The sequence below is a fragment of the Ursus arctos genome, unplaced genomic scaffold (assembly GCF_023065955.2).
Source record: "Ursus arctos isolate Adak ecotype North America unplaced genomic scaffold, UrsArc2.0 scaffold_36, whole genome shotgun sequence".
NCBI lineage: Eukaryota > Metazoa > Chordata > Mammalia > Carnivora > Ursidae > Ursus > Ursus arctos.
This window is the reverse complement of record NW_026623050.1, coordinates 22,964,174-22,975,388: the sequence shown is the minus strand read 5'-3', so window position 1 is coordinate 22,975,388 and position 11,215 is coordinate 22,964,174. Positions and strand designations below refer to the sequence as shown.

General features: G+C 46.5%; 2 non-coding genes across 2 annotated transcripts; one reads left to right on the top strand and one right to left on the bottom strand.

The window, feature by feature from the left end:
* The first annotated feature begins 2,331 nt into the window (after positions 1-2,331).
* On the top strand, positions 2,332-2,433 carry LOC113269754 (U6 spliceosomal RNA). Its single transcript, XR_003321564.2, has one exon. It is a non-coding gene; the product is annotated as a U6 spliceosomal RNA (small nuclear RNA).
* A 1,092-nt stretch (positions 2,434-3,525) lies between these two features.
* LOC113269756 (U6 spliceosomal RNA) lies at positions 3,526-3,628 on the bottom strand. Its single transcript, XR_003321566.1, has one exon. It is a non-coding gene; the product is annotated as a U6 spliceosomal RNA (small nuclear RNA).
* Between the last annotated feature and the right edge of the window lie 7,587 nt (positions 3,629-11,215).

Below are 11,215 nucleotides of genomic sequence, written 5' to 3'. Positions count from 1 at the left end.
CACCCAGGCGCCCCTACTGTATGTACTTTATAGATAAAATTCATAACATCTTTGCAAAGTAGAGTCATATTTTTAGATGAAGAATCCAAGGTTCAGAGAGTTTCAGTAAATTGCCTAGGTCACACAGCAGTAAGGAATGGAGTTATAGTCTACACCCCGTACCGTCTACTTCCAAGGCTGTAGGTTCGATCGTTATTTTGCCCAAGTCTCCTTTCATTGTATTTTTACTTATATCATTAGCATTTAGCTTTATTGCACTGTGGTGAGAAAATATATCTACATAACCTTCCTCTGGACTCAGTTTTGGAACCTTATTTAAGAGTCAGCATATATACACCAATGCCCTGTACCTTGAGAAAAACGTATTGTCTATGTTTACTGAGTTCAATGTATGCTCACTGGTTCTCGCATACTAAGTGTATAGCATTCATAGCCTCTATTTTATTTTTCAAACTCTTATCTCCTTTTGTCACATCTTCAATGACTACTAAATTTTTGTCTGTTGAAGCATAATTTTTAAGGTTGTCTCATTTTTGTCTTAGGCTGATCATGAATTCACACCTCCCATTACAGCAGTTTTTTTTAAAAAAATTATTCCATTTGTTTTTGCATTTCTAATTGGGGTAATCCATGTCTTCACTGTTGTTTTTATATTTTTCATTATAATCGGGAGCCTCTTTGCACCCTCCCTCCACTTTTTTAATTTCAAAATCTTTTATATGATTCCACCTTTACCAGCTGTTTCCTTTTTGTTGTATGAATTTCCTCAATAAAACTTTTTTTTTTAATTTTTAGCATTTCTGCATTATTTTATTAAAGATACCTATCTTTAAGCAACAAACATATTGTTGGGTCTTACGTTTTAATCCAATATGGGAATTTGTCTTTGGAGACCCGAGTGGCCTATATATGTGGCCTCCGTTGGAATGGGCTCTCGGCTATGAGCTGTGGACTTGCTGCAGATTACTTAAGGACTCTACGAGGAAGCTACCAGTTTCCTTATCTGTAAAATAATGTTAATTGAGGGTATAAACTTTATTGAGTTGTTACAAAGATTAAAGAAGATCAAGAACATTCCGGAATAGAAGCATAGTAAAGCATATTGAACTATTAAGTGTAAAATATAACTGTCATTTTTTGCTCTTATAGACACCAGGCCTGGAAATTTCATTCACAGCAAGTTTCTTGGCAATAGCAAATAAAAGAAATTCTTAAAACAATAATCTGTGCTCAACATGGGGGAAATGAGCTCCATACTTTTCTCTAACCCCAACTCAAATTTCCCTCTGAGATACCGGGAATAACTTACAGTAAAATTGCTGAGAAGCAGTGGTCAGGTTTCAGTTCAACTCGTCCGTCTCTACTTCTGGCAGCGCCGTGGAGTTTCACAGCCTGACTTAAGTTCGGTCCTGTCAGGAATCACCGTTTTGCTTTCCATTTAATTCATTAAGGGCTTAGGTGGTACAAATACGTCGTTTGCTTCCATTGATGGGGATGGAAGCTGCAGACTTTGTTGGCCTCTCCTGTTGCCATCGGGCATGGAAAAACACTAAGAAAAGCAAACCAAGCAGTGATGGATTTTCTACTTCCTGGATCATGGAATTTGCTCGTCCAATGACAGCCGTCTGGTGGGCAACCAGACAGGAGGATTGATTCTCAGCCTGGGACTCTCCTTCCAGCCGCCCTCCAGCCCCCGCACAGCTGGCACGTTGGCACCAGTTCAAGCTGCTAGGAGCTGAAGCTGAATTTTTAACTTGTGCTCTGAAGGACCACAGAGGGACGGAGAGGAAAGTGAAAAAATCTGAGGACTCCACTAGCATCCGTTTTTGACGTTCCAAAATTGTTTTTGCGTTTCAGGATCCAGATTACCTTAGACAAGGCTATAGCACCAAAGTGAGCAGTAAATATCTTATAATGGTATAATCTGATCAACTCCAGAACGACACGATTGATTTTGTGGTGTGAGCTTCAACTCTCTGATGGCTCCTGTTTGATCAGCGAAAGGGAGAGAGAGTTTCCCACCTGAGGCAACAGAGCTGTGCTCTTAAACTTCTGTGATAATCGTAATCATCTTGTCTCTTGTTAAACATATGCTTCCAAGTCCCTCCCCAGAGACTTGAGTCAGCGCGTCTGCTATGGGGCCTCGGATGCGTGTTCTTGACAGGAGAAGAGCTGGGGCAGTAATGGGGTAGATGGAGGGAATAGTCTGTTTTTAGAATCAGACGGCTCTGGACTTAAATCCTACGTACTGGTGATGGGGTCTTGCGCAAATTAGTTAACCTTCCTTAACCTCATCTGAAAAACAGTAGAGAAAAAACATCTACCTCATGCTCGCTTCAGCAGCAAATATGCTAAAATTGGAACGATACAGAGAAGATGAGCACGGCCTGGTGCAAGGATGACACGCAAATTCACGAAGCGGTCCATATTTAAAAAAACAAAAAAAGCCACATCTATCTTAAAGTGCCGTTGAGGGGATTCAAAGGACTGGGGCCCTATATTGCACCTGCTTTTCTGGGTGCTGCTACATCGTTTCTGCCCGAGTTCATTTGAAGGTGGTCTGTGAGCTTAGCATGCAGGCGTAATGGTTTTTGTTGTTTGTCTGCTTTTGCTGTGGTGGGTTTTTTGTTTTGTTTTACTCATCTTTTCCATCTATTCAGAGATATTTGTAAAGTTTGTACTGTGTGCAAGGAACTGGGATTCCCAGAGCCCCCTAAGCACCCTCCTGCTGGTGCGGCATGTCCACACGGCCCACCCCAGGCTTTCAAAGGGACCCACCAAAATCTCGTGTGAGTGACTTGATGCAACGGGTCCCTAATTGTTTGAGGGGCTTCCTGAGATGAGGAGTGTCATGTCCTTATGCCTCCTTTGTACTGGAAATTCCCATTTTCTTGAATCCGATCGTGTGTGTGTGTGTGTGTGTGTGTGTGTGTGTGTGTGTGGTTTTTTCCCTGTAGTTGCAATTTTTTTCTCCTCTGCATTACGGAGATAGTACTGGCGTATAACATATGTCAGCTTAAGGGTTACAACGTGATGATTAGATACACGTATGTATTGCAAAATGATGACCACAATACCGTTAGTTAATAACTCCATTCCTTCACATAATTATGGTGTGTGTGTGTGCATACGTGTGTGTGTGTGTGTGTGTGTGTGTGTGTGGTGATAACATTTAAGATCTACTCTGTTAACAACTTCCAGGTATATAATACGATATTATTAACTATAGTCATCATCCTGTGCATTAGATCCCCAGATCTTATTTATCTTACAGCTGGGAGTTTGTTACCCTTTGACCAATATCTAAAAATAAGGAATGCGGGGCGCCTGGGTGGCACAGCGGTTAAGCGTCTGCCTTTGGCTCAGGGCGTGATCCCAGAGTCCTGGGATCGAGTCCCACATCGGGCTCCTCTGCTGTGAGCCTGCTTCTTCCTCTCCCACTCCCCCTGCTTGTGTTCCCTCTCTCGCTGGCTGTCTCTATCTCTGTCGAATAAATAAATAAAATCTTAAAAAAAAATAAAAAATAAAAATAAGGAATGCTTTATGAATTTGCATGTCATCCTTGAGCAGGACCCATGCGAATGTTCTCTGTCCCATTCCACTTTTAGCATGTACGCTGCCAAAGCGAGCACCATGTGTATATTTTTTTCTTCAACAGAAAATATGCATTTAAATGATCCCATTTGGTTTTTACACAGAAGATGTTGTGGGTGCTTTGCACTACGCAGTCTTCCCTTCCTGGCCAGAAAAACCTTTGCACTTTTTTTTTCTTCCATTCTAAGAACAAGAGTCCATTGGATTTCTGAGGAATATACTTACACTTTCTTTATATTCAGCCTTGCTTCGAAAGAATTGAAGGCACTTCTTAAAGATGCAAACAATGCAAGACTTATTAAAAAGAAAATTCCGGCATGGAAGATAAGGATGGGAAAAATAAGGTGAACTCGTGAATGAGGTTTCATGACCAATACACGTCGTACCCTTCTTCTCGCTTCCTGGTCATGGGCCAGATCATTGCTCTGAACTTTCGAGCAGTCTGCAAACCCTCTGCAATCGAGGGAGGAAGGATGTGGTCCTCAAGCCAAGTATTAGGATAATCATCTATACGAGCCCTGAATATTGTTTTAACTTTTCCACTCGCCCAAGACTCTAGGTCCAGATCAACATTAGGGTCATTAAGGCTCTACGGAAGGGTCTTGAAGTGCCGTGGAGAACTGTGCTCTCTAACATTCCAGCCAAACACAAAATGGATCAGGGAATAAGGAGGCCTCTCGTTGCGGAGGAGATGACAGCTGGGTGGAAGAGCCGGGCCAAGAATCAGCCAATCCCCTGGTCCAGACGTCATAACCATGGCAACAGTGGTGCCCGCAGCTCTACTACCAACAATGACGCCCTTAAGAGGCACCAGGAAAGAGAGGAGCCTGTCATAGTTCTGAGCTAGGCTCTTGGTGAAGGAAATTTATGTATTTTTTATTCATAAACCCCAGGAGAAAATAAAGAGCCTCTTTCACGTTAACCTTGCAAACCCAAATCTGCAAAGGAAAAGCAAATGTCCAGCGGCACAGCCTGGCGGGGCCAGGTGTGAGTCTCTCGTCCAGGAAACCTGCAGCCTACCTCCGATTTGCCTTTTATTCTCTTCACTTTCTAGTAACAGTGCTGCTCAGGACTTCTCAACAAGAAAAGCCCAGAGGAGGATGGTTGCTTTTGAAGCCACCACTCTCGTCTGCCTCATTCATTTCAAACGGACTTCTCAAAGAGACAAGGCCTGCGTACAAGCAATAATGCTCGCTGCATTCTCTCGCCGTCAGCTGTGATGTGGTGGCTTTTGATTCTGCACAGGACCTGCCTTGTCTCAGAAACGGATTGATGGAGGCCTCTGCGTGAAGGAGGCAACAAGACAAACGAGCAGGGCTCCTGGTAAGGCAAGGTGCTTCAAGAGAATGGGCTTGAAAGCACTTAAAATGAAAGGTAAACACAGCATCTAGGAAAGTAGAGAATTCTCAAAGCCACCGAGCTGTTGCTGGTGGGTAATCTGTAGTTCTGAAGGAGCCTCACGTGTTTGTGTAAACACGTCAGCTCTTTGGTGACGTCTGACTTGGGATTTTAGACTCTTTGGTGGAGGGGGGGAGAAAGGTGAAGTCCACCTAGATGTCAGAAAGCAAGGAAAACTAAGTGAAATAAAAACCACAGGCGGTCTGAGTCAAGTTGAAGGCAGGGAAACGGAAAACAGTGCATTGAAAGAGCTGGTAATGAGGCATCGCTGTCCAGGAGAGGGCCTGTGATTTCTCTTTAGAAGGACCTGGAAAAGCCCGCAGGGCTCGTTACAAACACCTCAGGCAGTGTGAGGGTGCTCTGTGGAAGCTCTGAGAGAGGGGCCTCCTCTTCCTGTAAACCCCCGTCCTTCCCTTTTGCCCAATAGACAGTTGCAAACCGGTGACATATCAACATGAGAAATCTAGCCACACTAAACACGTGGTAAGGAAACCTTATCGGACTCCCTGTTGGTTCTTCACGAGTCCGTGTGGGGGCACAGTGCAGGTGAGGAGCTGCACGGTGAGGAGGGGATGAGGGAGTGGGGGAAGTCAAGTGAAGCAGGAATCATGTCCCCATCAGCGGTTCTCACACACCGTGTTCTCATTTTTTAAAAAATGTCCGCCAGCGAGGCGGGATTCCACTGCCTAAGTTAGGCTTAGTATCTTAGTTTCACAGAAAAAAAGCTGATCGAGTCAGACACTCTTGGTTGTCCACCCAGCAACCATTCTCTCCTTTAATTTTTTGCTTGTAGAGTCCCTGTTTTGACTAGGAGTCCTCCTGTCCTTATTGTGAATTGGGGAAGGGTGACCCTTTCTTGACCTTCAAGAATAAATTCTGTTTTGTTTTTTTTTAAACAGCAACTGAGGTAGATGGAATGTTAAGATGGCTCCCCTGATCTTCACGCTCTGGTGTTAACTCCTGTGATTATGGCAAAAGGCAGATTATCTGGATGGGCTTACTCTAATACTTAAGCCTTTTCAAAGCAGAGAGTTTTCTTCAGCTGGTGGCAGAAAGGAAAGTCAGAGAGATCCAAGTATGAGAAGGAGTCAGTGCCCCGTTGCTGGCATTAAAGATGGAGGGGGGCCTTGCTCAAGGATGGAGAATTGTCTTTGGTGGGTAGGCAGCAAGGCCATGGAGACCTCAGTCCTACAGCTGCAAGGAACTGAATTCTACCAACGATCTCGATGAGGTTGGAAGCGAATTCTTCCCTAAAGCTCCAGATGAGAGTTCCGACCAGCTAACACCTTGATTTTAGCCTTGCAGAGAACCTACTCAACTGCACGGACTTCTGACCTATAGAACCATGAGAAAATAAATGGGTATTATCTTAAGCTGCCAAGGCTTAAGCTGCATTAAGCTATAGCACAGCAATAGAAAACTAATAAAGCAACCTATAAGTAGTGTCAGGAAATCCATATGTCTGCTCAGGAAGAATTAATTTTCAGCGTTGACCCTAATCAGGAATCAGAAAGTTACCAGCTATCCAATAGCCATTCCCAACTTCCCCTTGTGCACCTCTCCCTCCCCCTGAAAGATACAAATCCCAGGTTCTTGTCCCTGGGTGGTCATGTGACCTGGATCTGCCTTTGGATAAAATCCTAGGAAAACATGAAACTATAGAGTCGAAGCAGCTGTTTTACAGACGCGAGGTGACGGGCCTAAACGTGGTAGAGTAGAAAGAAGGAAAGATCTTGGTTCTTTCAATGCATTATTTATTTTTTTTCTATGACAATTGTGAGCTAAGGGGCCGAGTCTGGAATTGCTGCTTTCACATCTCCTGTTACGTAAAATGGTTTTTACTGCTTAAGGCACTCTTAGTTGGTTTTTCTGTTGCTTGAAGCTGAATATACCCTTACCGATACGTTACCCTTCCTGTAGAAAAAGCATTACAGGTGGAGATGTCTGAGGGAGAGTGAGCGTAGAGGTTGAGGACCAGACTTTGGCACAGGTAGGAAAGGGTCCATAGGCATCTAGGGGCTTAAAGGACAAGTATTCCCTGAGATTCTTTTCCCATGCATTAAAGTTTACGTAGCCATGGATCTAAGCTATGTATTAAGTACTAGCCATACGACCTTGGACCATTCATCTAAACTTGGTGAGCCTCAGTTTACTCATCTGCAAAGTGGGGATAACAACACCTTTGCCACTTGGTTTTATGGGGATCACACTTGACTGTATACTTTTGCTTGTTTGGAAACTTCAGAGGGCCGCTCTGGTATAACGTCAGAGCCTAGCCTGGTGCCTGGCAGGCAGTGGCTATGCTCAGTAAGTATTTGTTGGGTCCATGTGCTGTGCCTGTTTGTTCACAGCAGGGTGATTCGCATTGTACCGGGAGCTCGGGCTTGGGCTGCTTGCTGTCTGACTAGTTGCTCCGTAGAGCACCTGCTGCAGATCTAACTTAAAGAAGGATTTTATTAAGTGCTTTCTTCTTGGCAGTGATGTATTAGGCTCTGCAGCCGAGTTAGAAAATTCAACTTTTGTTTTCCACGTATCTTCTACTAAATATGCTAATGACGAGGTGTCTGTTTTGATCAGGGACCCTGTCGATTAATCTTCTCCCATCCTGACTTTCTCTCTGATTTAGCGTGTGAAGATATCTGTGGGCTTGGACCTATCACTGTTGTGTGGGGTGCTTTGGCTCCAATCAATAGGGCTGTGTCCAAGGCAGGCGGGCCCCCTGTGAACTCCCAGGCTGCCGAATCAGTCATCCGGCAGGTGACAGGTGGTGCCTAAGACATTGTGGAGCAAAAGAAGACAGCCACGCCTGGCCCTTTAAAAGCTTCCCTATTTCAGACAAACTGGGACGCTATTTGCTTCCTCAGCCTTGCCCCCTGTAACATTGGCCGTGTTTCTGACTCATCATCCATGGTTCTGACTTCCTGTATCCACTCCTGGGTGTCATCGACCTCCCAGCTGGCCTCATCCAGCTGGCCTCCCGGGACTGTTGCCTGCCGCTGATTTTCTGAGGCTAAGCGATCCTGGGTTTTGGTCTTGCCGTGTTCCATACCACGCTGGCTGTGAAACGTGCAGAAACGCCACCGAGAGCCGACTGGTTGGCATCTAAGAAAGACTTGTTTCAGGTTGCTCCCCCAAAGGAATTCTACTGGAGTAAGACAGAGGAGAAGAGCAGGTGCGTGGGGCTAAAGAGCGTCAGGCGAGTGAGACTGTAGTCCGGGAACTTAGCGAGTCACAGAGCAGCCGAGCATCACCTTGAAGTGCCGAGACACAGACCGAGACACGGACGGTGTAAGGCTGATGAAATAGGATGAGGGCGCGTGGGGGTCCACGGTGAGACAGCAAAGCTGAGATCAGAAGAGGCAGAGAACATCCTGATACTGAGAAGACAAAACCCGAGGCTGGGAGCAGGGGGGTTGAACATGAGGAACGCGCACTGGAGTCAGAAGCTGGGGGTGTGACACCTGCCCCGTCTCTTACTTTGACTCTTTCTGTGAGAGGCCAGCACTTCTGGCCTCACGGGGTGATCGCGCATTTTCAAGGACCTGAGATAAACATGACCGTGGAATAGACAACACTCTAAAAATGTGACGGACGTTGAATTCCCCTTGGCATTTAGGTTTATTCCTGTATGTTTGGTAGGAAGCCTGGGTGAGGGTTTTCCTAGGCTGTCGTTGTCACTCCCCTACGGCAGTGATGGGACCTATGGGCACGGCCCGGAGGAGGACATCCTTTAGATGGCAGCAGGGATGGTGACAGCTCCTGAGAGTGGCTCACAAGAGCATTCTCCACCCTACCCGATGGCTCAGAAGTTCAGTGGTGGAAAGTCCTTGGCTTCTGAAGAGCCAGATGAAAGACACAGACGGCCTTATTTACAGTCACAGGGCAGTCGGAACAAAAAATGAGCCAGTGAGGAAAACTGGTTTTAAAAATAGGTCAGCATCTCATACATTCCTAGAGCTGGGAAGAAACTTAGAAGGTGCCCACCGGATGGCCACCCAGGCTTTGCCGGAGCCCTGGCAGGAAAGGGGCTCCTTGCCCCGGGATGCCGCAACCTGCCCGGCACCTCTGCTTTCTCCCCCTCCTTGTCCTCCCCCGGGAGATCTCGGCCTCCACCCTGACGTCCCTTCCCGGTCCCACGTCTGCCCTTGGAGACCCTCAGCACACGTGCATGCCCTTTTCCACCTGACGGTCTGTCCCATGCTCATCCCCGGCTCTGTCTCCCTCTCACAGCAATCCTGGATCTCTTCACTTGTTTCTGCTGAGCTGCTGCCTGTCAGACACAGTCGAGGTTTTCTAATTTAATTTTTAATTACACTTTTCCTTTGGAGGTCATTGGAGATTCATGTGTTGTTGTAAGAAACAACATAGGGAGATTCCGGGAGCCCATTAGCCAGTGTCCGCTGGTGCCCAGCAGCCAGTAAGTGTATGGACAGCAGCTGGGTAAGTGTATGGACACCCAGGGTGGGGGACAGATGGATGATGCGGGGGCACGAGGGGAGCCCCGAGGGACAAGAAGCCTGACAAGGAATGTTGCCGCCCCATGCGGCTTCCAGGGCCCAGCTGGGGCATGGCCTGCTTCACCGGCTTTTCTTCCTGGGCCTTCCTCTCTGTGGTTCCCAGTGGGACCAGCTGGAGATTTTCCACCACAAGCCTGTTCCCGAGGAGAGCCAGCGGGCGCGAACCCTCCCCCCAACTCCTCTCCCCACCTCCCCCAGACACACACACACCTTTTCCTAAAGGAAAGCCATTTTCGCTAGCTGTCAGAGTTGGACTGGAACTGTCCAAGCATTCAAATCCACCTGTAGTCACAGTTCTGTTTTCCCTGCATCGGTGTAAAAATACCATACTTTTTCATCAAAGTGGAAAATAACAACACAGAAAAGCTGAGAACTGGGCAATTCTCAGAACTGGGCAGGAGTCAGCGATGTCTTAAGGATGGAAGCAAAATATGTGAATCCTGTGGACAGCAGACCCGTGGGCACGCACCCCACCTCCTGCCTCCTCCACCCCACCTCCTCCTGGGCCCTGCTGCACGAAACTCAGTCGGGTTTTTCCCAGGGCCAGTGTGCACAGGGCTGTCCCACATGAGCCCAGATGGCTGCTTTTATCATGGCTCTGTGATGCCTCATTACCCATATTATGTACTAGTATGTGCATTACATGTTAAATTAACGGAATCGGCTGTGCCTGGGTAGTGGATTGGCTGGTGACTCTCTTTCCGAGCAGTTACTCAGGCTTGCCATCTGGCGAATCTGATAACCAGGTGGTGAACCTAAATAACCTCACTTTGATGGGGGTCGAAGGGACCCCAGTTGGCTCTGTTCCTGCCATCTGCAGCCTTCTTTAGGAGAGACACGTCCAGAAATTCAGAGTTATTTTTTTTTAAATTTTATTTATTTATTTATTTGACAGAGATAGAGACAGCCAGCGAGAGAGGGAACACAAGCAGGGGGAGTGGGAGAGGAAGAAGCAGGCTCATAGCGGAAGAGCCTGATGTGGGGCTCGATCCCATAACGCTAGGATCACGCCCTGAGCCGAAGGCAGATGCTTAACCGCTGTGCCACCCAGGTGCCCCCAGAGTTATTTCTTAACCGAGTAGCTCTTAGTTATTAGAAACACTCCCACTTCATTTATGCAGAACTCTGATCTCCAGCATCTTCGCCAACTTAGAAACCATGCAGGTGCCAAGAGGCAAGCCAGCAAAGGCCATGTACAGCCAAATAGCATAGGCTTCCTCCCACCAAAGCGCTTGGGCCTCTCTCATAAGAAAGTTTTAAAGTTTCACTTGGAAACTATTTACTCCTGCTTTACACTCAGTGATAACCGTGGAGTTCCTTGGATTTCTAAAGATTCAGTATATCGGAGACTGCAGAGTAGAGGTGAGGAGAGGGCGTGTAATGGACAGACCCTAGGACAAATAATGAGGAATGTCTGACGATACTGAAACTATTCAAAGGAGATCCAAGAACTAAAAGCACAGCAAACTGGGGGCGTTCAGGGAGGGGCAGAGTGTGCCACAGCCTTGAATATCACCTGAAAACATTACAGCGTAATGATGGATATAACGTAACAAACCTATGTCATCAGCATCATTAATTGTGATCGGTAGACACCATTTAAGGGGCAGAGACCTATGTCATACATTATGGAGATGTCTTCTCTAAGTGGTTAAAACAAAAAGTTCGACACGTAGGGAATGAAATACTCAGGTCTATAAGAAAAA